This window comes from Somniosus microcephalus, chromosome 15, assembly GCF_052327205.1.
Source record: "Somniosus microcephalus isolate GS21.2 chromosome 15, FLI_Smic_1.0, whole genome shotgun sequence".
NCBI classification, from domain to species: domain Eukaryota; kingdom Metazoa; phylum Chordata; class Chondrichthyes; order Squaliformes; family Somniosidae; genus Somniosus; species Somniosus microcephalus.
In genome coordinates, this window is record NC_141001.1 from 8,662,781 (window position 1) to 8,688,574 (window position 25,794).

General features: G+C 45.1%; 1 long non-coding RNA gene across 1 annotated transcript; it reads right to left on the reverse strand.

Moving 5' to 3' along the window:
• Positions 1-4,459: 4,459 nt before the first annotated feature.
• On the reverse strand, positions 4,460-24,615 carry LOC147106535 (uncharacterized). The gene is made up of 6 exons (XR_015080945.1): positions 24,529-24,615; positions 23,586-23,615; positions 13,915-13,959; positions 11,568-11,612; positions 4,741-4,770; positions 4,460-4,575 (listed from the first exon to the last, which is right to left on the reverse strand). It is a non-coding gene; the product is annotated as an uncharacterized LOC147106535 (long non-coding RNA).
• Between the last annotated feature and the right edge of the window lie 1,179 nt (positions 24,616-25,794).

Genomic DNA, 25,794 nt, shown 5'->3' on the forward strand with positions numbered 1-25,794 from the left:
GTGTTAGACCCTATAATAGACGCACTAGATATTTCTTCAAGAAAACTGCCTCATCACTTTCAGTTAATACAGTTGTTGCTGAAGATGTTGGGAAGAGATGTTGTGACAGTGATTGAAAATTATATTAGATGGTTCACATCAGATTGCAGAATGAAAAACTAGTAACATTATGAAGTAAAGTTATGGCCCCAGTGGTGCAAACTGGGCGGGGAGGCAGTTAAAATAAGGGCAGCGACTTACGCTGTGCTCCCGCTGTCTTCCCGCCAGGCCACAATAACAGCCTACTTTTTTGAGCAGGTGAGCAGGACACCCACAGGAAAGTAGTGGGTCCTGCTTTACATATGCAGATCAATCCCAACTTCAATATTAGTCCGAGGCCTGAGCGGGGGTAAGTGACTTTTATCGGGCAGGCCATGCCTGCCAGGCGTTGGATCGTGGCCCAGAGGATGCACAGGCAGGTAAGGGTTTTACAGTTGTTTAGTCTTCCTTGTGGGCTAGGAAGAGCAGGAGTGCTTCTCCAGGCCCAACAAGGGAATCTTGGGACCACCTTGTCCCAGGCTTCCCTTTCCTTTCCCTTATCATGAACACCTCCTTGCCCCGTTAAAATCGGGGCTATATAAATCCAAACATGAATGAGATTGTAAGCCATGTCTACTTTACCTTTTGTTGAAGATGGTAGTGGAAAATATGCGTGGCCGGTTATTCTGGCTGGCAATGAAAAGATTTGGAAGGAATAAGGAGAAATTAAAAGAGTAAGATCTGTATTTCAAGGAGTACTGCAATGCAACAAGCTGAAGACTACTGAAATTGGAAGTCCATTTGATCCACACTGATTCTATTAGGATGCTGTTTAATATTTTTTTTTATTCCTTCACAGGATGTGGGCATCACTGGCAAGGCAAGCATTTATTGCCCATCCCAATTGCCCTTGAGTGGCTTGCCAGGCCATTTCAGCAGGCAACCACTTTGCTATGGGTGTGGAGTCACATATAGGCCAGACCAGGTAAGGATGGCAGATTTCTTTCCCTAAAGGACATTAGTGAACCAGATGGGTTCTTACGACAATCCGGTGGTTTCATGATCACCATTACAGATACTAGCTTTTTATTCCAGATTTATTTAATTAACTGAATTTAAATTTCCCAGCTGCCATGGTGGGATTTGAACTGCCGGATTATTAGTCCAGGCTTCTGGATTACTAGTCCAGTAACATAACCACTATGCTACTGTTCCCTTATAATATGAAGAGGACAGCCCATTAGCATTATTATACAAGCAAAATAAGTGGCTGGTGATGCCGCTGAATGGAATTATGGGCCGTAATTTGCGGCCCTTACGGGTGCGTACGTGCCCGTAAGGGCCGCGCAAGTTCTGGGTTTTCACACGCGAAGCTCATGTGCGAAAACCCGGAACTTGTGAACTGTGAAGAATTTAACATCATCCGCATCCTCGGGAAAAGGGCTTCCGCTGGCGGAGGGTTGGGCTATTTGCCCAACTTCTGCCCAGCGAATGCCCATGAAATTCTTATGCCTGGCCTGCTTTTACCAGCGTCAGAGTTTAAAAAACATATAAATAAAATTTTATCAATCATTTATACGTTAAAAACCCTGTGCAATAAGGTACGTTTATTTTTAGCCCTGTTAAAATGTAAATTTATTGATCAAAAAATAAAATTTTTGTTTTAAATATTTAATTAAATGCCATGTTAATTAATTTTAAATATTGTTATAAATCTCATCATTCATCAAGAAACTACTCGTGAAATAACACTGGACGGTCAGCTGGTGGCGCCGTACAAGGAGTATAAATACTCGGGCGTGGGCCCAGCTTGCCCAGGGACATTTTGTAAGACAAGGAACTAGTGAAGTACAACTAGACCTCCATGTTCTGAAACAAGTTGATTAAAGCCTTGCTTTATACTCAAACCAAGTCCGGAGTGAGTATTATTACGTCAAATATGAAATGGATTTTTTTATTTAATTGAAGTGTAGATGTATTTTTTGGGGTATTCTCATTTATGCTTATGGGGATAAGCATGAATGGGGATCCCCTTTTATTAGTTGGGCTGGCCCACGCGATCCCAGGGGCGCTTGCGAACCACATGCGTGGGCCTCTACCCACGGGTACCCAGAGAGACCCAGGACCGCGAATCTCCGTACGTCCTGGACCACGAGGTACTCAGACATTTTATTTGTTGATCGGAGGCATTTTCCTACAGAAGCCTCCAAGCGCAAATTCAGGGCCATTGTATTTTGGGATGTGCTTGGAAGATAAGGCTGTGTAGGGAATGAGATGGAAAATCAGAGTTTCAAAGTTTCAGTATGAAGATGCTGTTTATAGTTTTAACTGAAAGTTGCTTTTTGTACACCTTTTGTGTGATTTTGCTGTTGATTGTGGAGAATATTAACTGATTCCATGGGGGTGAAATTCGATTTAGCACAAAAACGGGCGCAGGGATCGCGATGTTCGATCTGCCCATGCCTGTTGAAAGGAGTTCAGGCAGCACGTAAAATTAAGGCTGCCTGCTACTTTGCATGATTGCTGCGCACAGCCCAGTGCTGAACGTGCTGCTGACAGGCTGTCCCCTTTGCTGCCTCTGCTCTATCTCCAAGTCATGCTGCAGCCCATGGGTGACTGCAACTAGACCCCCAGGACTGGGAGCAAGTGGATTTCTCAGAGGACTTCCTTTAAGAGCCAAAGATTTGCAAACAACCACCATCACTCCCTGCACACTTTAACAACTTTTTAAATCTCTTACACCAAGCCATTACTCAAATAAACTGTAGAAGAACCAGTACAAAAGCAACAAGCAAAACTTAGCTCAGAGTTGTGTAGGTCCCTTTACGCAGCACTGGTGGGGGGTCCATCGTGCAGCTGAATGCACGTTCAGCTGTGCGTGCTTTGGAGACGTCGTACATTTGAGCGGGAACATCCAAATAGCAGGTTGTGCGTCAAATCAGCGATTGACGCCACAATCTGTTCACTACCATTTTTCTAGTGAAAACAGGCAACGTCCGCTCTACTGACCTGTCCAAAATGGCAGCTACCGTGGGACACGCTGGAAGTGGGCGAGAGCGAGGCGGACAGAATTTTTTTGCCAAAACTGGCCTTAACATCCGGCGCTAAGGTGCTGAATTTCACATCCCATGTGTTTCAGCGGAAAATAGCCGTTTTAGAGCTAATTTTACAGCTTATTGGAGCAGGATTTTCATTTGACCATTTCTGATGGATAGAGTTAAGTTTTTAGATCTGTTCTCCAGAGTTGCAATTCACACTCTGATGGTGTCCGTGATCAGGGGAACGAAGAGTTGGTATGAGGAATGATGCTGTGGGAATAGGAGGAGGGTGCTGGTTTTACAGTGAGGGCTCTCTCTTTATTCCAGTTAGATGGAGTGTTTTTGTGATCAGGGACAGGGGGCTTTTGTGCTGTGAATAGGGAAACAGTTGTGAGTGGCTCAGGAGAGTGCCAGATGATTTAGATCATTCACTCTCAAGGGGACTTATGGTTGTCTTCACTTGTGGACTCCAGATATCAGATGTAATAATTTTTTTTCTTCTTAAATTGGGATTCCATATGTACAGTGTCTATCGGAAGAAGGTTTATCCATTTCTGAACATTGCTTGAGACAAATGACTTGTGCCCATTGCTCGTATACTCAGTGTCTCAGTAAAATACTGTGGTCAATTCAGACTGATCTGTACCTATTATTGTGTGGAACATTTCTGTGATGTTGGGGTTCCCTCTTTGATATGGGAGTGAAAAAAATTTAGTTGCTGGAACCTTTCCTTGGAACAGTCCACTTCATGGTATGTGGCCTGGAATCATCTGAGTCACTTGTCTGATGTGTTTCTATCCATTCTCAGCTAGAGAGCCTGAATCTACAGCACTTTCTCCAGAATTGTTCTCACCATTGATCAGTCTATTGGCAATATAACTTCTGACTTGTAATCTAGCGGGTAATTTTCACCTTCACCACTTGTGTGTAAATGAACATTGGGTTGTTTCTATAACAGGCGGGTGATCTGCTCCGCTGGTTTACTGTCCAAGTGGTAAAGGTGAAAATTACCCCTTAATGTCTCCAAGATGAATTCCCGTTCCAAGCGACAACTACTGGGGGCTGATTCACACTGATTATTGTGAGTTTCTTTCATGTATATTTATCTCATTTAACAGAGCAAAATGTTTAATGGTCCTTAGTAATAGCTGGATTAATGTGATTCAATCATTTTGAACAACAGTGCCAATTTGGAAACCGCAGAAGACACTTTTTCTGCTGCTTTTCTATAAGTTTGTGCTCAGTGATGACGCAGATGGCAATTGTTACAATGATGTGATCAAGTTCATCCCCGTTTTTGACATTGTCGTGGATATTGGTACCACAGAGAATAGTTAATGATGTAATTGTGGAGAATATAAGTTTAACATCAGTTTAAAAGAATTGAAGCGATACAGTGCTAGTAGAGGAAACTCCTTATTAATATTGAGAATTGTGGTTCCGAGGTTAATTGGAAATCTTTACTGACAGTCTGTTGTTTATTATATACCTGTTGTTGAAGTTGATGTTGATGTTGGTGCTGGAAAGAACACAGTTGATGGTGTGAATATGCAGAATGGAAAATCATCCCACCATCTTTCAATGCAGAATATCAGTTGTGAAGTCATCAAACATGCAGGTTGCATCCATTGATTGTACAGTTTTTACCGAAAATATTGCCCCAATTGCACAGCTAATTTCATACCTGTTGTTGAAGTTGTAGTCGGTGTCGATACTGGAAAGGATGAAATAGAAGGTGTGAGTGTGGAGTGTACAGAACCATCCCATCATCATCAGCACAGAATCCATGGGTCAACTGGATTCCTGTGCTGTTAATTTCTATGTTTAATATAATTTTGTAATTTTTAATGGGAAATATCCAGCACAAAATCAGAGGTTAAAACAAAAGTATTGTTGCAATGATGATCTGAATTATGTTTTGGAAGGTTTAAGAGTGAGAATTACTATCCAATTGGAGTCCATTTCAGTGGATAATGTCAGTCATAAAGTCACAGAGATTTTGATGCATTGATAGAGTAGCTTTGGTGATTGTTAAATGAGTACAAATTATTGGAATTAGGTGATGGATTTTATACCTGTTGTTGAAGTTGGAGTGGCTGTTGACACTGGGAAAGATAGAGTTGAAGTTATAAGTTCAAACAAATCAAATCCAGAAATTACTGATGAATGATGAAAACACTCTCTCTGCTACTTTAAAATACACTGTACTAAAATAACAGATGGAACAATAACATTCTTCATTGGAAAATTCCAATTGTGAAGACAACGATTGACACACATTGTTGTAATTAGATTATTAATTTCCTACCTGGTGAAGGTATAATTGTCGGGAATACTAAATGATACTGTGAACCTTCCATGGAGAACACCAATTATCGTGTACTAAAACCTCCTATCAATCTTCATAGAATGACTATGTGGTGAGGACAATGCAAATACAGAGCTGGATAAATCGTAATCAGAGTGGATCGCAAGCAGAGTGGAAGAATTTGGTGTTAGTAGGAATTTACTGGAGAGGAGGAAGGCGGTTTCTCACGTCCAACTCAAAAGGAGGAATGGAACCACAGAACCCAAGGACTGTAAGTTAAGTATCTAGATATCTAATATTTAGGTTCCTCGTGTTTAGTATCTCAGTGGTTCTTGTTAAACTGCAGTAAGTAATTTTATCCTTTTTCTCTCTAAGTTAGGGCTGTGGGTTAAACTAAAGAAAGACTCGATTTATTAGACGGCAACATACGAAGTTTAGCTTGTAGTCTAATAAATTGAGGCATGGCAGGGCACCTCACTCCCGTCGACTGCACATCCTGTGCCATGTGGGAAGTCCAGGATCTTTCCCATGTCCTGGACAAGCACATGTGCAGGAATTGTCGTCAGCTGGAGGAGGAGGAGGTCTGGGTTTTGGAGCTTGAGCAGCAGCTGGCAACACTGCAGTGCATCCGAGAGGCCAAGAGCTACGTGGATAGCACATTTCAGGAGGTCGTCACCCCACAGCTCAAGAGTTTGCAGGCAGAGAGGGAATGGGTCACCGCCAGTTCAGACAAGGAGAACCAGGCAAGTAATGCAGGAGTTCCCTGAGAGCATCTCGCTCTCTAACTGGTATTCACTTCTGAATACTGGTGAGGGCGATGTTTCCTCTGGGGAGTACAGCCAGAGCCAAGGCCACGGCACCATGGGTGGCTCAGCTGTACGGGGTGGGGAGGAGGAAGGTCAAGAAAGCAATAGTGAATGGGGATTCAATAGTTAGGGGAACAGACAGGTTTCTGCGGCCGCAGACGTGAGTCCAGGATGGTATGTTGCCAGCCTGGTGCCAGGGTTGATGCGGGTAGCTCGTTTGATCTAGTTTACATTGTTATTAGCAAGGCTTTTGAAAAGATCCCACGTGGCAGATTTGTCAGAGAAAGAAAAGCCCAGGGGATCCAAGGGAAAGTGGCAAGTTGGATCCAAAATAGGCTCAGTGGCAGGAAGCAAAGGGTAATGGTCGACGGGTATATTTGTGACTGGAAGGCTGTTACCAGTGGGGTTCTAGAGGGCTCAGTACCAGGTCCCTTGCTTTTTGTAGTATATATCAATGATTTAGACTTTAATGCAGAGGGCATGATTAAGAAGTTTGCAGATGATACAAAAGTTGGCCATGTGGTTGATAATGAGGAAGAAAGCTGTAGACTGCAGGAAGTAGGACAAATCCAACCCGACCAATTACTGCCCCATCAGTCTACTCTCAGTCATCAGCAAAGTGATGGAAGGTGTCATCGACAATACTATCAAGCGGCACTTATTCACCAATAACCTGCTCACTGGTGCCCAGTTTGGGTTCCGCCAAGACCACTCGGCTCCAGACCTCAATACAGCCTTGGTCCAAACATGGACAAAGGAGCTGAATTCCAGAGGTGAGGTGAGAGTGACCGCCCTTGACATCAAGGCAGCATTTGACCGAGTCTGGCATCAAGGAGCCCTAGTAAAACTGAAGTCAACGGGAATCAGGGGGAAAACGCTCCACTGGCTGGAGTCATACCTAGTACAAAGGAAGATGGTTGTGGTGGTTGAAGGTCAATCATCACAGCCCCAGGACATCACTGCAGGAGTTCCTCAGGGCAGTGTCCTAGTCCCAACCATCTTCAGCTACTTCATCAATGACCTTCCCTCCAACATAAGGTCAGAAATGGGGACGTTCGCTGATGACTGCACAGTGTTCAGCGCCATTCACAACTCCACAGATAATGAAGCAGTCCATGCCCGTATGCAACAAGACCTGGATGACGTTCAGGCTTGGGCTGATAAGTGGCAGGTAACATTCGTGCCACAGAAGTGCCAGGCAATGAGTATCTCCAACAAGCGAGAGTCTAAGCACCTCCCCTTGACATTCATTGGCATTACCATCGCCGAATCCCCCACCATCAACATCCTGGGAGTCACCATTGACCAGAAACTTAACTGGACCAGCCACATAAATACTGTGGCAACAAGAGCAGGTCAGAGGCTGGGTATTCTGCGGCGAGTGTCTCACCTCCTGACTCCCCAAAGCATTTCCACCATCTACAAGGCACAAGTAAGGAGTGTGATGGAATACCCTCCACTTGCCTGGATGAGTGCAGCTCCAACAGCACCCAAGAAGCTCGACACCATCCAGGACAAAGCAGCCCGCTTGATTGGCACCCCATCAACCACCTTAAACATTCACTCCCTCCACCACCGGCGTACCGTGGCTGCAGTGTGCACCATCTACAAGATGCACTGCAGCAACTCGCCAAGGCTTCTTCGGCAGCACCTCCCACACCCGCGGCCGCTTCCACCTAGAAAGATGAGGGCAGCAGGCGCATGGGAACACCACCACCTCCAAGTTCCCCTCCAAGTCACACATCATCCTGACTTAGAAGTATATCGCCGATCCTTGATCGTTGCTGGGTCAAAATCCTGGAACTCCCTCCTTAACAGCACTGTGGGAGTACCCTCACCACACGGACTGCAGTGGTTCAAGAAGACGGCTCACCACCACCTTCTGAAGGGCAACTAGGGATAAATGCTGGCCTTGCCAGCGACGCCCACATCCCATAAACGAATATTTAAAAAAAAGACTTCAATGTGAATCAGCCATGGCTCATTAGGTAGCACCTTCACCTTTGAGTCAGAGGTTGTGGGATCAAGTCCCACTCCAGAGCACGGTGGCATAGTGGTTAGCACTGTTGCCTCACAGCTCCAGGGACCCGGGTTCGAATCCGGCCTCGGGTGACTGTCTGTGTGGAGTTTGCACATTCTCCCCGTGTTTGCGTGGGTTTCCTCCCACAGTCCAAAGATGTGCAGGTTAGGTTGATTGGCTATGATAAAATTGACCCTTAGTGTTAGGGGGATTAAATACGTGGGGTTACGGGGATAGGGTGGGATATGTGTTGGTGTTGGTGTAGGGGTTACGGGGATCGGGGGTGGGATATGTGTTGGTGCAGGCTCGATGGGCTGAAATGGCCTCTATCTGCACTGTGAGGTTTCTGTGATTTCTGTGAATTCAGCACAAATATCTATGCTGATACTCCAGTGCAGGACTGGGGGAGTGCTGTACTGTCGGAGATGCCATCTTTCGGTTACACCGAGGCCCCGTCTGCTCTCTCAGCTGGACATAAAAGGTCCCATGGCACTATTTCTAAGTGGTGTTCTGGCCAATATTTATCCCTCAGTCAACATCAGTAAACAGATTACCTGGTTATTATCGCGTTGCTGTTTGTGGGAGCATGTTGAGTGCAAATTGGCTCGAGGAACATCACCTCATCTTTTGATTAGGCACTTTACAGCCTTCTGGACTCAACATTGAATTCAACAATTTCAGACCATAACCTCTGCCCCTATCATTTTTTTTTTCTCTCGCTCACATGGCAGCTGTCGATCATTCTGCCATTGCCATTTACACTCCATCTAGAGTCATCTATTGTTTCTTAACTTGTCCCATTACCATCTCCTTTTGCCTTGCACCTTTTGTCTCTTACACTTTCCTGCCTTCCATCCTATCACATCCTTCCATCCTTTTGTTCTTTCCTCCCCATCCCCATTTCCCTGCCCCGACACTTGCTTAAAAACTTGTTACATCTCCAACTTATTCCAGTTCTGGCAAAGGATCATCGACCTGAAACGTTAACTCTGTTTCTCTCTCTACAGATGCTGCCTGACCTGCTGAGTATTTCCAGCATTTTCTGTTTTTAGTTCAGATTTTCAGCATCCACAGTATTTTGCTTTTGTAGCTAGATACAGTGGTTTAGAAGGTATACCACATACTTTCCTTCATTAGCCAAGGCATAGAATATAAAAGCAGGGAGGTTATGCTTGACTCTATAAAACACTAGTTAGGCCACAGCTGCAATAATACTGTGTACCGTTCTGGTCACCACGTCTATATTGTCCTGTAGCCTGAGGCTTCCCTCCTCGCTATTTACCATTCCACCAATTTTCGTGTCATCTGCGAACTTACTGATCATACCTCCTACATTCATAAATAAATAATTAATGTTCACTACAACAGCAAAGGACCCAGCACCGATCCCTGTGGTACACCACTGGACACAGGCTTCCAGTTACAAAAACAACCTTCGACCATCACCCTCTGCCTCCTGCCACTAAGCCAACTTTGGATCAAATGTGCCAAATTGCCCTGGATCCCATGGGCTCTTACCTTCTTGACCAGTCTCTCATGTGGGACTTTGTCAAAAGCCTTACTGAAGCCCATGTAGACTACTTCAACGCCCCTCAAATCCTTCTAACAATTAGTTTTCTCTCAGGTGCAAGGTCCCCTGGCACTATTTTGAAGAAGGGCAGTGGAGTTATCCCAAGTGTCCTGGCCAATATTTATCCCTCAATGAACATCACTAAAACAGATTAGCTGGTCATTATCACATTGCTGTTTGTGGGAGCTTGTTGAGGGCAATTGGCTGCCGCACTTCCTACATTACAACAGTGACTACATTAAAAAAAAAGTACTTCATTGGAGGTAAAGCACTTTGGGATGTCCGGTGGTCGTGAAAGGTGCTATATCAATGCAAGTCTTTCTTCTTTCAATGGACTGGTTAGGTGGGCAGAAAAGTGGCAAATAGAATTCAATACGGAGAAGTGTGAGGTAGTGCATTTGGGGAGGGCTAACAAAGCAAGGGATTACACAATAAATGGTAGGATACTGAGAAGTGTAGAGAATAGAGGGACGTTGGAGTGCATGTCTACAGATCTCTGAAAGTAGCGGGACAGGTAGATAAGGTGGTTACGAAGGCATACCGGATACTTTCCTTCATTAACCGAGGCATAGAATATAAGAGCATGGAGGTTATGCTTGAACTGTATAAAACACTAGTTAGGCCACAGCTAGAGTACTGCATACAGTTCTTGTCATCACATTACAGGAATGATGTGATTGCACTAGAGAGGGTACAGAGGAGATTTACGAGGATGTTGCCAGGACTGGAGAATTTTAGCTGTCGGGAAAGATGGGATTGGCTGGGGTTGTTTTCTTTGGAACAGATGAGGCTGAGGTGTATAAAATTATGAGGGGCCTAGATGGATTGGATAGGAAGGAACTATGGGGTAAAAATTGAGTCGCGTCCCTTTGGGACGCTAACTTCACCCCTGTGGCCGAAATTCATCGGTAGCGCCCCAAGAGGGAAGCGGGATGCTACTATAAGCTCCCCGCCTCCCTCTTCGGGCGCTGCGAGGGAATATCGCGGCGCTATGTGCTGAAGCGCCGTGTGCTGTGGTACGTCGCGCCGCGTTACTGCAGGCCTTCCTCCCTTTCTTAAAGGGGAGGGGCCTTGCGTAGCGCGTCCTGGGGCCCAGCTGGGCCACCAGGGATTGGAGTGCTGGCAAAAGAGCCCGGCACTCAAGAGAAGTGCCAGGCTCATGGAGCGCAGCCGCGGGGGGGGGGGGGGTGGGGAGGCGGGGGCTTGAGAGGAGGCCGGGGATGGCAACGGGGGCAGCAATTGCCGCAGGTAGGCCCCCCTGACCCCGTCGGACATAGCGTCCGGCCGTAAGTCAGGGGGCGCTACTGAAAATTGCGTCATCACAGCACCGTGGGGGACTAACAGTTACTGTCGGCGCTAATCTCCTGCTGAATTCCACGGGAGGTGTTGGAGGCGCCGCGACCGGGTGCTAGTTGCTTTGGGCCCCGTTAGCGCCAAGCAACCACATTTTTCCCCCTATATCTCTTAGCGGAGAAGTGAATAACCAGGGGGCATAGATTTAAAGTAATTGTTAGAAGGATTGGAGGGGCGTTGAGGAGAACTTTATTCACCCAGACGGTGGTGAGGATCTGGAATTCACTGCCTGACAATGTGGTAGAGCCAGAAACCCTCATCACATTTAAAAAGTACTTGGATATGCATTTGAAGTGCCGTAACATACAAGGTTACGGACTAAGAGCTTGAAAGTGGGATTAGGCTGGATAGCTCTTCGGCCGGCACGGAAACGATGTGCCGAATGGTCTCCTTCTGTGCTGTAAATTTCATTGATTCTGTGAAAACAATTCCATTTATATTGGTAACTTGATACCTGTTGTTGAAGTCACGGTGGTTGTCGGTGTCATTGTTGATGATGCTGCAAAGTAAAGATTTGAAGCTTTAGGTGAGGAGGATACGGTGAAATTCCACCATCTTTCAATGGGAAATACTCGATATGATGTGAACAAACAGGTGGAAATGAGCAGCAGAAGCAATGAATTCAATCCCGTTTAATGTTGATGCTGCAAAGGATACAGTGAGAGGAGCAATTCAAGGTTGAAAACAGGTATTGTAAAGAAAATGCCAATACAAGTACTGCACTGGGGACTGGGGAATGGCAATTACAGTGGATGTGTACTCGCATCGTGACAAACATCCTGCTCCTGGCAATTTCAAATAAAAGCTAAAAAGGATGTAAATACACAGCAGGACAGTCAACACAAGACAGGTTGTTGGTGCCAGGCCATTAGCCAGAGCTGAAAACTGAAATAGAATTGAGATCCTTTGCAGAGTGGAAGAAAAAGGTTAAGGGATAAGAGATCCTGCAGTCAGAGATAGGAAGTTAATGAGTTGAAGGACAAACAAACTGCTTAATAGAAAGGAGGAGGGATACAATCAACAGACATGAGATGAAAAGACGGTGGGACTGGGTAGCCTGGGTACAAACCCGTATGGGAACTAATTCTGCTCAAGGGTCTGCTTCCCAATCATCAACCGTTGTCTACGTCTTTGGATACCAACAGACTCTTTGCAGCCCTGAGTTCTGAACATTGACTCCAGCAACTTCAGAGCATCGTGATATTGCCCATTTCTGTTTGAGCAGGGATTGGTGCGTTTGGGGTGGATCTGTTGGAATCGGACTATTCCTTTTTGTTGAAAAAAGCAACTTCCTTTTATATGATGCCTTTAATATTGAAAATGTCCGAAGTCACGACACAGTTAGACGTGAGGAAAAATGATGCAGAGCCAAGAGAAGAGAACTGAGGAGGAGCGACTGCAAGCTGAGAGCACGAGGTGGGTTTTAAAGAAAACCTTAAAGGAGCTGAGCGTGTGGAGAGACAGAGATGTTCAGAGAGTGACTTCCAGAGAGAGCTTTTCCAGCACTGCTTGTTGGCCAGGAGGAGCAGGGGTGCTTCCCTCGGCCTCACAAGCTAACCTGCATTCAGGCACCCTCGCCGTGATCTCCAGAAACCCTCCCCATGGTCCGATGTTTCTCACCCCCGCGAGCCTATGTTTCTCCCACCGCGAACCTGTGTTGCTGACACCCCTGTGGTCCCATGTTTCTCCCCACCCGAGATATGGTGTTTCTCCCCACCCATGACATGATATTTCTGCCGGTGGTGATCACATGTTTCTCCCCACCCGTGATATGGTGTTTCTTGCTAACCCGTGATATGATATTTCTCCCGCCCGTGATAGCATGTTTCTCCCCCGCCCGTGATCCCGTTTCTCCCCCTCCCATGATCCCATGTTTCTCCCCGCCCGTGATCCCATGTTTCTCCCCGTCCGTGATCCCATGTTTCTCCCCCTCCCGTGATCCCATGTTTCTCCCCGCCCGTGATCCCATGTTTCTCCCTGCCCGTGATCCCATGTTTCTCCCCACCCGTGATACCATGTTTCTCCCCACCCATGATCCCAGGTTTCTCCCCTCCCGTGATCCCATGTTTCTCCCCGCCCTTGATCCAATGTTTTTCTTTTCCCCCCTCCCCCCAGACTCCCAATGACAGACACATCACCTATATTGGAAAAAATGCTCGTGGACTCCATTTTGCAGGATGTGGAAGCACCACAGCTGGAGTGGAACAGGGCGGTACGAGGAGAGTGAGCAGGAGGTTTGTAAACATTTTCGTGGTGCGTTTTCAGAACATACAATACTTCATCACAGGGAATGATTGAGGAGGAGACCATTGCCTCATTTAGCAGAAATGTTAATAGACATGTGAATAGAGGAAAATACAGGGATGTGGAGACAGTGGCCCAATGGGATGAGTTTTAAAGTCTAAGAACAATTTTGTCATTATTCTTGGATCAATGATTAACACATGTATGACATTCCTCTGTCTGCTAATTAATATGCACTGTCCTAAAATAACACATGGAAGAATGTTATCTGAATTATTATAAAATCTTGTGCCAATTTAGCAACTTCCAGACTTAAATCGTGACATCTTTCATTTCAAAATACCAATCTTCAAGCCAGTGATTGACACATTTTGTTGGAATTAAATGGTTCATTTCCTGCCACGTGGTAGTATAACTCTTGGGAATACTGATGATATTGTCAAATTTCCCACGGAAACATCCAAATATCATGTACTAAAACTTCCTGTGCATCTTTTATCATCACTTTGTTGTGAGATCAATACAAAATGATTCAATTTATATTGGTAATTAGATACCTGCTGTTGAAGTCAAGGTTGTTGTCGGTGCCATTGTTGATGATGCTGTAAAGTAAAGATTTGAAGGTTTAGGTGAGGAGGATACGGTGAAATTCCACCATCTTTCAATGGGAAATACTGGATATGAATTGAACAAACAGGTGGAAATAAGCAGCAGAAGCAATGAATTCAATCCCGTTTAATGTTGATGCTGCAAAGAATACAGTAAAAGGAGCAATTAAAGTTTGAAAACGGGTATTGTATAGAATGTGTTATTGGAAGCAATGCACTGGGGAATAGGAAGTACAGTGGACGTCCATTTGCACCGTGATTAACACCCTGCTCCTGGTTACAATCCCTAAGAATGAGGAAAACAGACCGAATGGAGCAATTTTTTTGTTTGAATTCCACTTGAGGCAGCAAGTCAGCATGGAATAATGTATTTAGTAGCATACTGCTGAAGGCTTCAGATAAGCATATAAGGTATTCCTCAATCACATAGGAAGATAAAGGGTTGAATGATATATAAACTGCTTAAAAGCCAGGAGGTACCTGGTGTGAGATCATCTGAGTGAAGCAATGAAAGGAGATGAGATGAAAGAATGTGGAAATGGCTAACAAAGTGTAAAGCATTGGAAAAACCTCAAGAAAAAAGGCAAGATGGGGCAAAAAAGGAGAACAGACGCACGAGGTTCAAAATAAGAACAGGAAATGCTCAAAACAAATTGTGGCCAGTCTAGAAAAACAAAAGAAAGTCCAGCAGCCGGGGTACGACCCATTATGGGAACTAATTCTGCTGAAGTGTCTACAAATCAGGCAACGTCTCGTTCTTTGAAATGCCTTTATTTTAGCAGTGTGTGATGGGATTTGGGGCCAGTCTGTCAGCACCTGACCATGTTTTCACTGAAACACAGCAATTTGTATTCATATAGTGCCTTTGATAGGGAAAATGTCCCAAGTCTGTTCAGAGAGAGACGTGAGGAAAATGGATGAAGAACCAAGAGAAGGGAGCTGAGGAACATTGACTGAAAACTTGTTAATGAGAACCCGTATCATTCTTCTGGAAAAAAAAACGAATTGAAACTTATAAAATTCTAACAGGACTAGACAGACTAGATGCTGGAAGGATGTTCCCGATGGCGGGGCAGTCCAGAACCAGGGGTCACAGTCTAAGGAAAAGGGGTAAACCATTTAGCACTGAGATGAGGAGGAATTTCTTCACCCAGAGTGGTGAACCTGTGGAATTCTCTGCCACAGAGGGCAGTTGAGGCCAATTCATTAAATATATTCAAGAAGGAGTTAGATATATTTCTTAAGGCTAAAGGGATCAAAGAATATGGGGAGAAAGCAGGGACAGGGTACTGAATTTGGATGATCAGCCATGATCTCATTAAATGGCGGAGCAGGCTCGAGTGGCTGAATGGCCTACTCCTGTTCCTATCTTCTATGTTTCTATGTTAAAAGACATGAGCCGAGATGTTCATTGAGTGAGATCCAGATAGTGGCTCCTAAAGAAAAGAATGAAAAACTTGCGTTTAAATAGCACCTTTCACAATGTCAGATATCCCAAAGTGCTTTACAGCCAATGAAATACTTTTGAAGTGTAGTCGCTGTTGTAATGTAGGGAATGCAGCAGCCAAATTGCACAACTCCCATAATCAGCAGTTTGATAATGACCAGAAAATCTGTTTTTGGTGATGCTGATTGAGGGATAAATATTGGTCAACACATAGGGCTAAAAATTCAGTTTGGGGCGCCAAGCTCGCCTGGGCGCCGGAATTACCGCTGCGTGCGGAGCCACTTGCGCCATCCGGATATTCAGTTTCTGCGCCCCAAATGGAAGCAGGCCGCTAAACGAGGCTTCCCGCGCCCCGCTTGGGGCGCTGAAACTGAATATCGGCGCGCTAAGGGCCGCAGCGCCACACGCTGCGGCACGGCAGGCTGCGGTACTGCAGGCCTTCCTCCCACTGTTAAGGGGGAGGTGCCTGCAACAGCGCGATCCCCGCTCGCGAGTGCCGGCAAATGAGCCCGGCACCAAGGAGAAGTGCCAGGCTCTCGGGAAACAGCCGGCAATGCCGCGGGGGGGGGGGGGGGGTGTAGGAGGCTGGGGACGGAGGTTGGGGGCAGGCGTGCGCCGAAAATGCGGCCGGCCGCACCTCCACCTTAACTAGCGCCACTACCGCCACGGGTAGGCCCCTGTGTACCGGTCGCTATTTGCGGCCGGCGCTGAAGAGGCGGGCGCGACCAAATATGGCCATCGGGGCGATAGCGGGGCGCTGCGCACACCGATGACGTCATCGGTGGCGGCGCAGCGCTACAGGCTAACGCCGCCATTAGCGCCCCGCTAAATATCGCGGTAAGTGTGGCCAGTGGCGCAAAAGCCACTGAGTGCCCTCTTTGGGCGCAAACTGGTGGCGCAGGCCACTGAATTTCTAGGCCATAGTGCCATAGGATATTTTACGTCCACCTGAGAGAGCAAACTTTCATCCAAAAGATGACACTTTTGACAGTGCAGCACTCTTTCAGGACTGCACTGGAGTGTCAGCCTAGATTTTTCTGTTCAAGTCTCTGGAGTGGGACACTGAACCCACAACCTTCTGACTCAGAGGCAAGGTTACTCTCAACTGAACCACAGTTGTAGATGAAGCTTCTGTCTCCAATGAATGTGGTAAAGAGATGTACGAGTGGCTTGAGTATAAATGAGGATGTTCATGGGGAGAGTAAGGGGATGGAGAAGGTTATGGATATAGGGAGCGGTATGGCCATGGAGGAATTTTAAGGCGATGGTGAGAATTTTAAAGTTGAGGTGCTGTGGGATGGATAGCTCGTGCTGTGAGGATAGTGTGATAGGAGCAGGACTTGGAATTTTTAACTTCTCTTCTCAGGTGAACAGAAGAACATAAGAAATAGGAGCAAGAGTAGGCCATTCAGCCCTTTGAGCCTGCTCCGCCATTCAACAAGATCATGGCTGATCTATTACCTTAACTCCACCTTCTCGCACTATCCCCATATCCCTGAATCCCCTTAGTTTCCAAAAATTTATTGACCTCAGTCTTGAATACACTCAATGATTGAGCATACACAGCCCTCTGAGGTAGAGAATTCCAAAGATTCACAACCCTTTGAGTGAAGAAATTTCTCCTCATCTCAGTCATAAATTGCCGCCACCTTATCCTGGGACTGTGACCCTGTGTTCTAGATTCCCCAGTCAGGGAAAACATTTTCTTAGCATTAACCCTGTCAAGCCCCTTAAGAATTTTATATGTTTCAATTAGATCAGCTCTCATTCTTCTAAACTCTAGGGAATATAAGCCTAGTCTACTCAATCTCTCCTCATAGGGCAATCCCCTCATCCCAGGAACCTGTCTAGTGAACCTTTCTTGCACTCTAAGGCAAGTATGTCTTTCCTTAGGTAAGGAGACCAGAACTGTAGACAGTACAGCAGGTGTGGCCTCACCAATGCCCTGTATAATTGTAGTAAGACTTCTTTACTCTTATACTCTAATCCCTTTGTAACAAAAGCTAACATACCATTTGCTCTCCTAATTGCTTGCTGTACCTGCATGTTAACTTTCTGTCATTCATGTACAAGGACACCCAGGTCCCTCTGAATGCAAACATTTCCCAGACTCTCACCATTTAAAAAGTATTCTGCTTTTATGTTTTTCCTACCAAAGTGGATAACTTCACACTTCCCCACATTGTATACCATTTGCCTTGTTCTTGTCCCTTCGGTCAAACTGTCTATATCTCTCTGCAGCCTCTTTGCGTCCTCCTCACAGCTTACTTTCCCACCTAACTTTGTATCATCAGCAAACTTGGATACATTACACTCAGTCCTTTCATCTAAGTCATTAATATAGATTGTAAATAGCTGAGGCCCAAGCACTGATCCTTGTGGTACCCCGCTGGTTACAGCCTGGCAACCCGAGAAAGTCCCGTTTATTCCCACTCTCTGTTTTGTGTCTATTAACCAATCCTCAATCCATGCTAATATTTTACCTCCAATCCCATGAGTCCTAATTTGTGTAATAACCTCTTGTGTGGCACCTTATCGAATGCTTTTTGAAAATCCAAATACACTACATCCACTGGTTCCCCCTTATCCATCCTACCAGTTACATCTTCAAAAAAACTAACAGATTTGTCAAACACGATTTCCCTTTTATAAAACCATGTTGACTCTGCCTAATCATATTACGATTTTCTAAGTGCCCTGTTAGCACGTCCCGAATAATAGATTCTAGCATTTTGCCTACTACTGATGTCAGGCTAACTGGTCTATAGTTCCCCTTTTTTCTCTCCCTCCTTTCTTAAATAGCGGGGTTATGTTTGCTACCTTCCAATCCTTGTGGAATTTTCTAGAATCTAGGGAATTCTGGAAGATTAATACCAGTGCATCCACTATCTCAGCATCTACCTCTTTTAAAACCCTAGGATGCAGGTCCTCAAGTCCAGGGGACTTGTTGCCACTTATTCTCATTCATTTCTCCATCACTATGCCTTTACTTATACTGATTTCTTTAAGTTCCTCATTCTCTCTAGACCCTTGGTTCCCCATTATTTCCGGAATGCTTTTTGTGTCTTCTACTGTGAAGACAGATACAAAGTATTTGTTTAATGTCTCTGCCATTTCCTTGTTGCCAATTATAATTTCTCCTGTCTCTGCCTCTAATGGGCCCACGTTTACTTTCAATAATCGCTTCCTATTTACATAACTATAGAAATGTTTAAAATCTGTTTTTATGTCTCTTGCTAATTTACTGTCATATTCTTTTTTTTCTTTCCTTATCAAGTTCTTGGTCCTCCTTTGCTGAATTCTAAAATCCTCCCAATCCTCAGGCTTACTACTTTTTTTGGCAACATTATAAGCCTCTTCCCTTGATCTAATACTGTCTTTAACTTCTCTTGTTAGCCACGGTTGGACCACTTTTCCTGTGGGGTTTTTGTGCCTTAAAGGAATGTATATTTGTTGTAAATTATGTATTAATTCTTTAAATAAGCCATTGCTTGTCTACCATCATACCTTTTAATGTAGTTTCCCAATCTACCTTAGCCAACTCACCCCTCATACCTATGTAGTTTGACTTGTTTAGATTTAAGATCCTAGTTTCGAACTTAACTAAATCACTTTCAAACTCACTGTAAAATTCTATCATATTATGGTCACTCATCCCTAAAGGCCCTTTTAGGACAAGGTTATTAATTAACCCTTTCTCATTGTACATTACTAGACCTAAAATAGCCTGTTCCCTAGTTGGTTCCTCAAAATACTGATCTAGAAAACTATCTTGTATACATTCCATGAACTTGTCTTCCACGTTATTAGTGTAAATTTGGTTTGCCCATTCTATATGAATATTAAAGTCCCCCATGATTACTGTATAACCTTGATACATGCTCCTCTAATTTCCTGATTCATACTCTGTCCTACATTACAACTACTGTTTGGGGGCCTATAGACAACTCCCACCAATGTTTTCTGCCCCTTGCCTTTCTTAGCTCTACCCAAACTGATTCTACTTCTTGATTTTACGAGCCAATATCTTTTCTCTCTACTGTCTTTATCCCATCCTGTATTACCAAGGCTGCCCTTCCTCCTTTTCCATTTTGCCTATCTCTTCTAAAGCTTAGGTATCCTGGAATATTTAATTCCCAACCTTGGTCACATTGCAACCATGTCTCCATAATAGCTATGAGATCAAACCTGTTCATTTCTGTCAGCGCTGTTAATTAATCTATTTTGTTGTGAATGCTTTGCGCATTCAGATATAGTGCCTTTAGCTTTGACTTTTGCTATTTTTCCCTGATGTCACCTCAGTCACTGATGCCCTATTACCTTTGTTTCTCTCTCTGTCCCTTCCTGACCCACCCTGCTTATTTTTACCCAAAACTCTGCTCTGCTCTCGAGCCTTGACATTTCCCTTGCTGCATTTATATTTACTCTTTCCTGAATCCTCCCACCCACACTTTCATTAGTTTAAAACCCTGTCTACTGCCCTAGTTATTCAATTCGCCAGGATACTGGTTCCAGCTTGGTTTAATTGGAGCCCGTCCCAACGGAACAGTACTGGTGCCAATAGCCCATGAAGCAAAACCCGTGCCACCCACACCATTCTTTCAGCCATGCATTTAACCTTCTAATCTGCTTATCCTTATGCCAATTGGCGCGTGGCTCAGGTAACAGTCCAGAGATTATTACCTTTGAATTTCTGCTTTTTAATTTGGACCCCAACTCCTCAAACTCTCTCAGCAGAATCTCATTCCTAGTTCTACCTATGTCGTTGGTTCCTACGTGGACCAAGACAACTGGATCCTCCCCTTCCCACTCCAAGTTCTTCTCCAGCCACGAGGAGATGTCTTTAACCCTGGCACCGGGCAGGCACCACAGCCTTCGGTACTCCCTGTCGCAGCTGTCGAGAGCAGTATCTATCCCCCTGACTATACTGTCGCCTACCACTATCATATTCCTTTTTACTCCCCTCACTTGAATGGCCTCCTTTACCACGGTTCCTTGGTCAGTTTGCCCATCCTCCCTGCAGTCCTTGTTCTCATCCATACAGGTAGCAAGTACCTCATACCTGTTGGACAAGGTCAAGGGCTGGGGCTCCTCCATCACTATGTTCTGGGTCCCCATACCTTCCTGACTCACAGTCACACCCTCCTGTCCCTGACCATTGACTAACTCTAAAGTACTACTTCACCTAAGGGGTGAGACTGCCTCCTGGAACAAAATGTCCAGGTAACTCTCCCCTTCCCTGAGTCATCGCAATGCCTGCAGCTCGAACTCCAGCTCAACAACTCTGAGCCGAAGTTCCTTGAGATGCAGACACTTACCGCAGATGTGGTTGCTTGGGATCTCGTTGGTCTCCACCAACTCCCACATGCTGTAGCTATGACACACCACCTGCACTGCCATCTCTATCTAACCTTATTTTATTTATATAATTAGTTACAATTTTTATTTAAATTATTATTTTAATTTTTAATGGATGTTGATGCGCCAGTCCGTCCAGAACGGGGATTTGCTGCCTTCCTCCTCCTCCTGAGGTGGTTGCGGAACCCGAAGTGGCAAGAGCTGCATGCTCGTGATGGCCAAGTTGTGGAGGATGCATCCAACTACCACAAAATGGGACAGCCGTTCCGGTGTGTACCGGAGGGCTCCTCCCGTGCGGACAAGGAAGTGAAACATTGCCTGAACACCCCGCTGGTCTGCTCGATGACATTCCTCGTGGCAGCATGGTTGTCATTATACGACTGCTGGCCAGGAGTGGTGGGGTTGTGGAGTGGAGTCATCAGCCAGGTATAGAGCAACCAGCCATCCTCTGATTCAGTGTGGTGGCTGGAAAATGGCTGGCACACCGGACTAGAGCAGGGTGAAGACATCATGACTGATGCCAGGATACTGGGCCTTCACCATCATGATATGCTGGGTGTGGTCGACATCAACTACATATTAAGAGAGCAGTAGCCTTTGCGATTGCGGTGAATATTGGGATTGAAATGTGGTGCCCGCAAAGCCACCTCTGTGCACTCAATGGTGGCCTACACCATGGGGAAGCCTGATATCCTGGCAAAGCCACATGCGTGCTCCTCCTGCTTCTCTCTGTCCAGGGAGAAGACAACGAAGTCCCTTCTCCTGGGGTACAGAGCCTCTGTGACCCCTGAATGCAGCGATGGATGGCGAACTGGGAGATGTTAGCCATGTCACCTGCTACAGCTTGGAACGATCCGCTGGCGATAAAATTCAGTGCCACGATCATCTTGACGGACACTGGCAGTGCCATCGTTGCCCTCCTCTGAGGCTGCAGGTCTGAATTAAGAGGTAGTAGAGTTCTGCCACCACCTCCTTTGTGAAGAGGAGCCTCCGAATACTCTGCTCCTGGCTTAAGTGCAGGTAGGAGAAGTGCTCTCGGAAGACCCTAGGTGGGTGCGGCCTCCTGCCGCGAGCTCTCCTGCCCCTCCTCCTCCTCCCTCTGCAAGCAGCTTGTCTTTGCTGCGTCTGCTCCATCTCCCTGTCCTGCTGCAGCGCGAGGGGGATTGTAAGTAGATCCCCGTGACTGGGAGCAAGTGGTGTAGTCAGAGGCCTTCCAGTCACAGCCAATGCCTTCCCAGCGTCCAGCAGCACTCCCTGCACACTTTACCAACTTTATAAATGTGTTCCAGCAAACCAGTGTCGATATAAACACTGCAAGAGCCAGTACAAGAAAAAAATCAACTTACCTGCAAGTTGGATGTATCCCTTTGAATAGCACTGATGGGGAGTCCCTCGTGGAGCTGAACACACATTCAGCTGTTTGTGTTTAGGAGACGGCGTTGATTGGAATGGTGACATCCAAAATGGCCGGTCATTGCATGCTGATTGATGTCTCGATCTGCCTCATTTAAATCCTACCGCCGCACGCACGTAATGGTCATGCTAGCAACCTGCCCAAAATGGTGACTGCCCCGTCCTGCGCCAGAACCGGTCGGATTGAGGCGACCGCCTTTTTTTGCCAAAACCAGCCTTAACTGCCGGTGCTAAGCAGGGGAATTTTACAGCAAATCTACTGGACAAATTAACAGGCCTAAAAGTTGATAAATCCCCTGGGCCTGATGGCCAATACCCTATGGTTCTAAAAGAGGTGGCTGCAGAGATAGTGGAATTGGTTGTGATCTTCCAAAATTCCCTAGATTCTAGAATGGTCCCAGTGGATTGGAAGGTAGTAAACATAACCCTGCTATTCAAGAAAGGAGGGAGAGAGAAAACAAGGAACTACAGACCAGTTAGCCTGAGATCAGTCGTCAGGAAAATGCTGGAATCCATTATTAAGGAAAATCATATTATGACTAGGCAGAATCAACACGGTTTTATGAAAGGGAAACCATGTTCAAAAAATTTATTAGAGTTTATTGAGGATGTAATTAGCAGGGTAGATAATGGGGAACCAGTGGATGTAGTATATTTGGATTTCCAAAAGGCATTCGATAAGATTGCACATAAAAGGTTACTATGTAAGATAAGGGCTCATGGGGTTGGGGGTAATATATTAGCATGGATAGAGGATTGGTTAACGGACAGAAAACAGAGAGCAGGGATAAACGGATCATTATCGGGTAGATTGATTCCTGGGGTTGAGAGGGTTGTCCTGTGAGGAGAGATTGAGTAGAATGGGCCTATACTCTCTGGAGTTTAGAAGAATGAGAGGTGATATCATTGAAACGTTTAAGATTCTGAGAAGGCTTGACGGTGTAGATGTGGAGAGGCTGTTTCCCCTGGCTGGAGAGTCTAGAACTTGGGGCCATAGTCTCAGGATAAGGGGTCGGCCATTTAGGACTGGTGAGAAATTTCTTCACTCAGGTTGTGAATCTTTGGAATTCTCTACCCCAGAGGCTGTGGATGCTCAGTCACTGAGTACATTCAAGGCTGAGGTCGATAGATTTTTGGACTCTAAGGGAATCAAGGGATGTGGGCAACAGTTGGGAAAGTGGAGCTGAGCTGGAAGATCTGCCATGATCTTATTGAATGATGGAGCAGGCTTGAGGGGCCGTATGGCCTACTCCTGCTTCTATTTCTTATGTTCTTATGACCTCCACAGTTTAGAATTATTTCTGAGGCTGCAAAGTAATCTTTTGACGGTGATGAATCCTAATTTGTACAATTTTTATGAATGATTAATCAGTACATGTTACAGTTGTGTAAAATTCCATACCTGTTGTTGAAGTTGCAGTTGTTCCCGATGCTGGAAAGGATACAGTTAAAGGTGTAAGTGAGGAGAGCACCAAAAGGAGCCATTTTTATCAATGGATGATACCAATTAACAAGTTAATACGAAATCAGGTGCTCCTGATTAATCCCAAATTATACCTCAATTCATATTCATTTGATAAGTTATTGAAGTCTGTCATTCACTGTCAAGGGGGCTTGTGGTTGTCTCCACTTGTAGACTCCAGAAAAGAGATGTTATAAAAGAGGGTGGTGTGACACAGGACTACACACTGCTTCCATCACTAAATGTAAAAGAGCAACAACATTCTGCAAGAAGTATTCAGTGAGACACAACAACCAATTTTTGTTTGAAGAGGCCTTATAACTGATATTTCTTGACAATACGAGCTTGTCCCTTCCAGACAGCTAGCCCCTAAATGGCAGCTCTGGAATCAGCAGCACCAGATGTTTATGGAGACAGGCTGCCTCTGACCTGAAATTTATTATCGGAAATCTGTGTGCAGAGGCAGCTGACACTCATTTACATCGAACCTACATTGCTGCCCCCTCCTCAGGGACAGTCAGCTGCAGCTACCAGGAAAGCGGAGTCTCGGGGCAGTGTTATTCAGGTAAAGAATTATATTTAAGGATTGGAGCCCGTTTAGCCTGTATGCTGCACAATATTTTCCACCAATATTTGAGCACTAAAGCCAGGAAAATCTGTCCGCTGGTTTTGTAAAGCTCATGAAAATATTTTCTTCATGCTGGGAGCAATGGATCCCACAGAATGAGAACATGGCCATGTTAAAATAGATCTGTGTAAGGGCTTTTCATGTTAGATGAATTGAGGATTGAGCTGAGAAAAAGTCTAATACCGTGCAACTGAATATAAATAAAACTTTACTACTTTGCATTATCTGGTAAAGTAAAATTAAAACATTGCTTACTTCCTTGGGTGCCTCCAACTCTACCTTCTGAAAGACAGATCATAATTTGGAATGAGGAATATTAGACATTAGTAAGATGAATTTATGTCACTAGTGGCACAGGTGAAAGTTTAAGTATGGAGAATGTTAAATGATGATTCTGTCAACTTTCCTCTATCCTGTTGATAACAGTGATAGTAACCCTTTAAAATTAATGCGTTCCCATTGACATTACAATCAGAAAAGCTTGGCCTGAGTGTGTGGCTTTTTATTCCATCTTTATTCAGAAGACATTGCTCAATCTATATTGCTAATATCATACCTGTTGTCGAAATTGATGGCGTAGTTGTTGCTGGAAAGGAAGTATTTCAAGGTATAAGTGTAGCAAATACAAACTAATTCCATCGTCTTTTAATTGAAAATCTCAGTTGTCAAGTCAACAGAAAGGCACTTTAGGACCACAATTTTCAGACTATCCAGCGCACTCCTATAATCTCCATGGGAGTTGGCTGGAAGAGCCACAATTTAGGCCAGGCCATGATGGCTCCTTGTGTTACAAGCAAAGCCATCAGTGTTGGGGATTTGTTCAGGGACTATCTACATCGGGACATCCCACTTTCTTGGCTCTCAGAGAGACCAACCATAGTGTTGGCAGAGTTTTGCCTCTTGGCCAATCAACAATGAAATTAGGGCCTGTGGGGTTCAAGACAGGGTGGCTTAATTTTTATTGTGTTTTTTTTTATTACTTCATCCAAATATACTGCTGAATTTTTGTAAATTCTTCGTCTTGTTTTAGTTGGGGTCACTGATACTGGAAATGAACTTTTGAACGTGTGTCTGTGTGAACAACAGTAATCCACTCTATGATCTTGCAGTGGCTTATATCAGCTAACAAGACATAAGACCTCATCAGTAACAAAGAGCCAATGAGCCCATCAAGGTCACTCCATGTATTAATATTCTTTTCTGCCCCAGCAGCATCTGTTGTTCTCTGAATCATTAATGCTCACTTATTTGCCCTTTTGCCCACAACCATTGTTGATCATCGGCATTCCATTGGCTATGTTGGATTTGGAGAAGGAAGGCTCATTTCTGTGGAGAAAAGAGTGGAGGAACACTGGTGCAGCAGATGGCTGGCATTCACCCACCTGAGTCATTGGATTCAGGGAGAAAGAATTAATGTCACAAGGGACATGCATTGGCCAGCGAGTGAGGCAGTCCCTGTGTTATGCTATGTACTGGTGCCTGAACTTCACACAATGCAACACGGTGACATCCTTGCCTGTT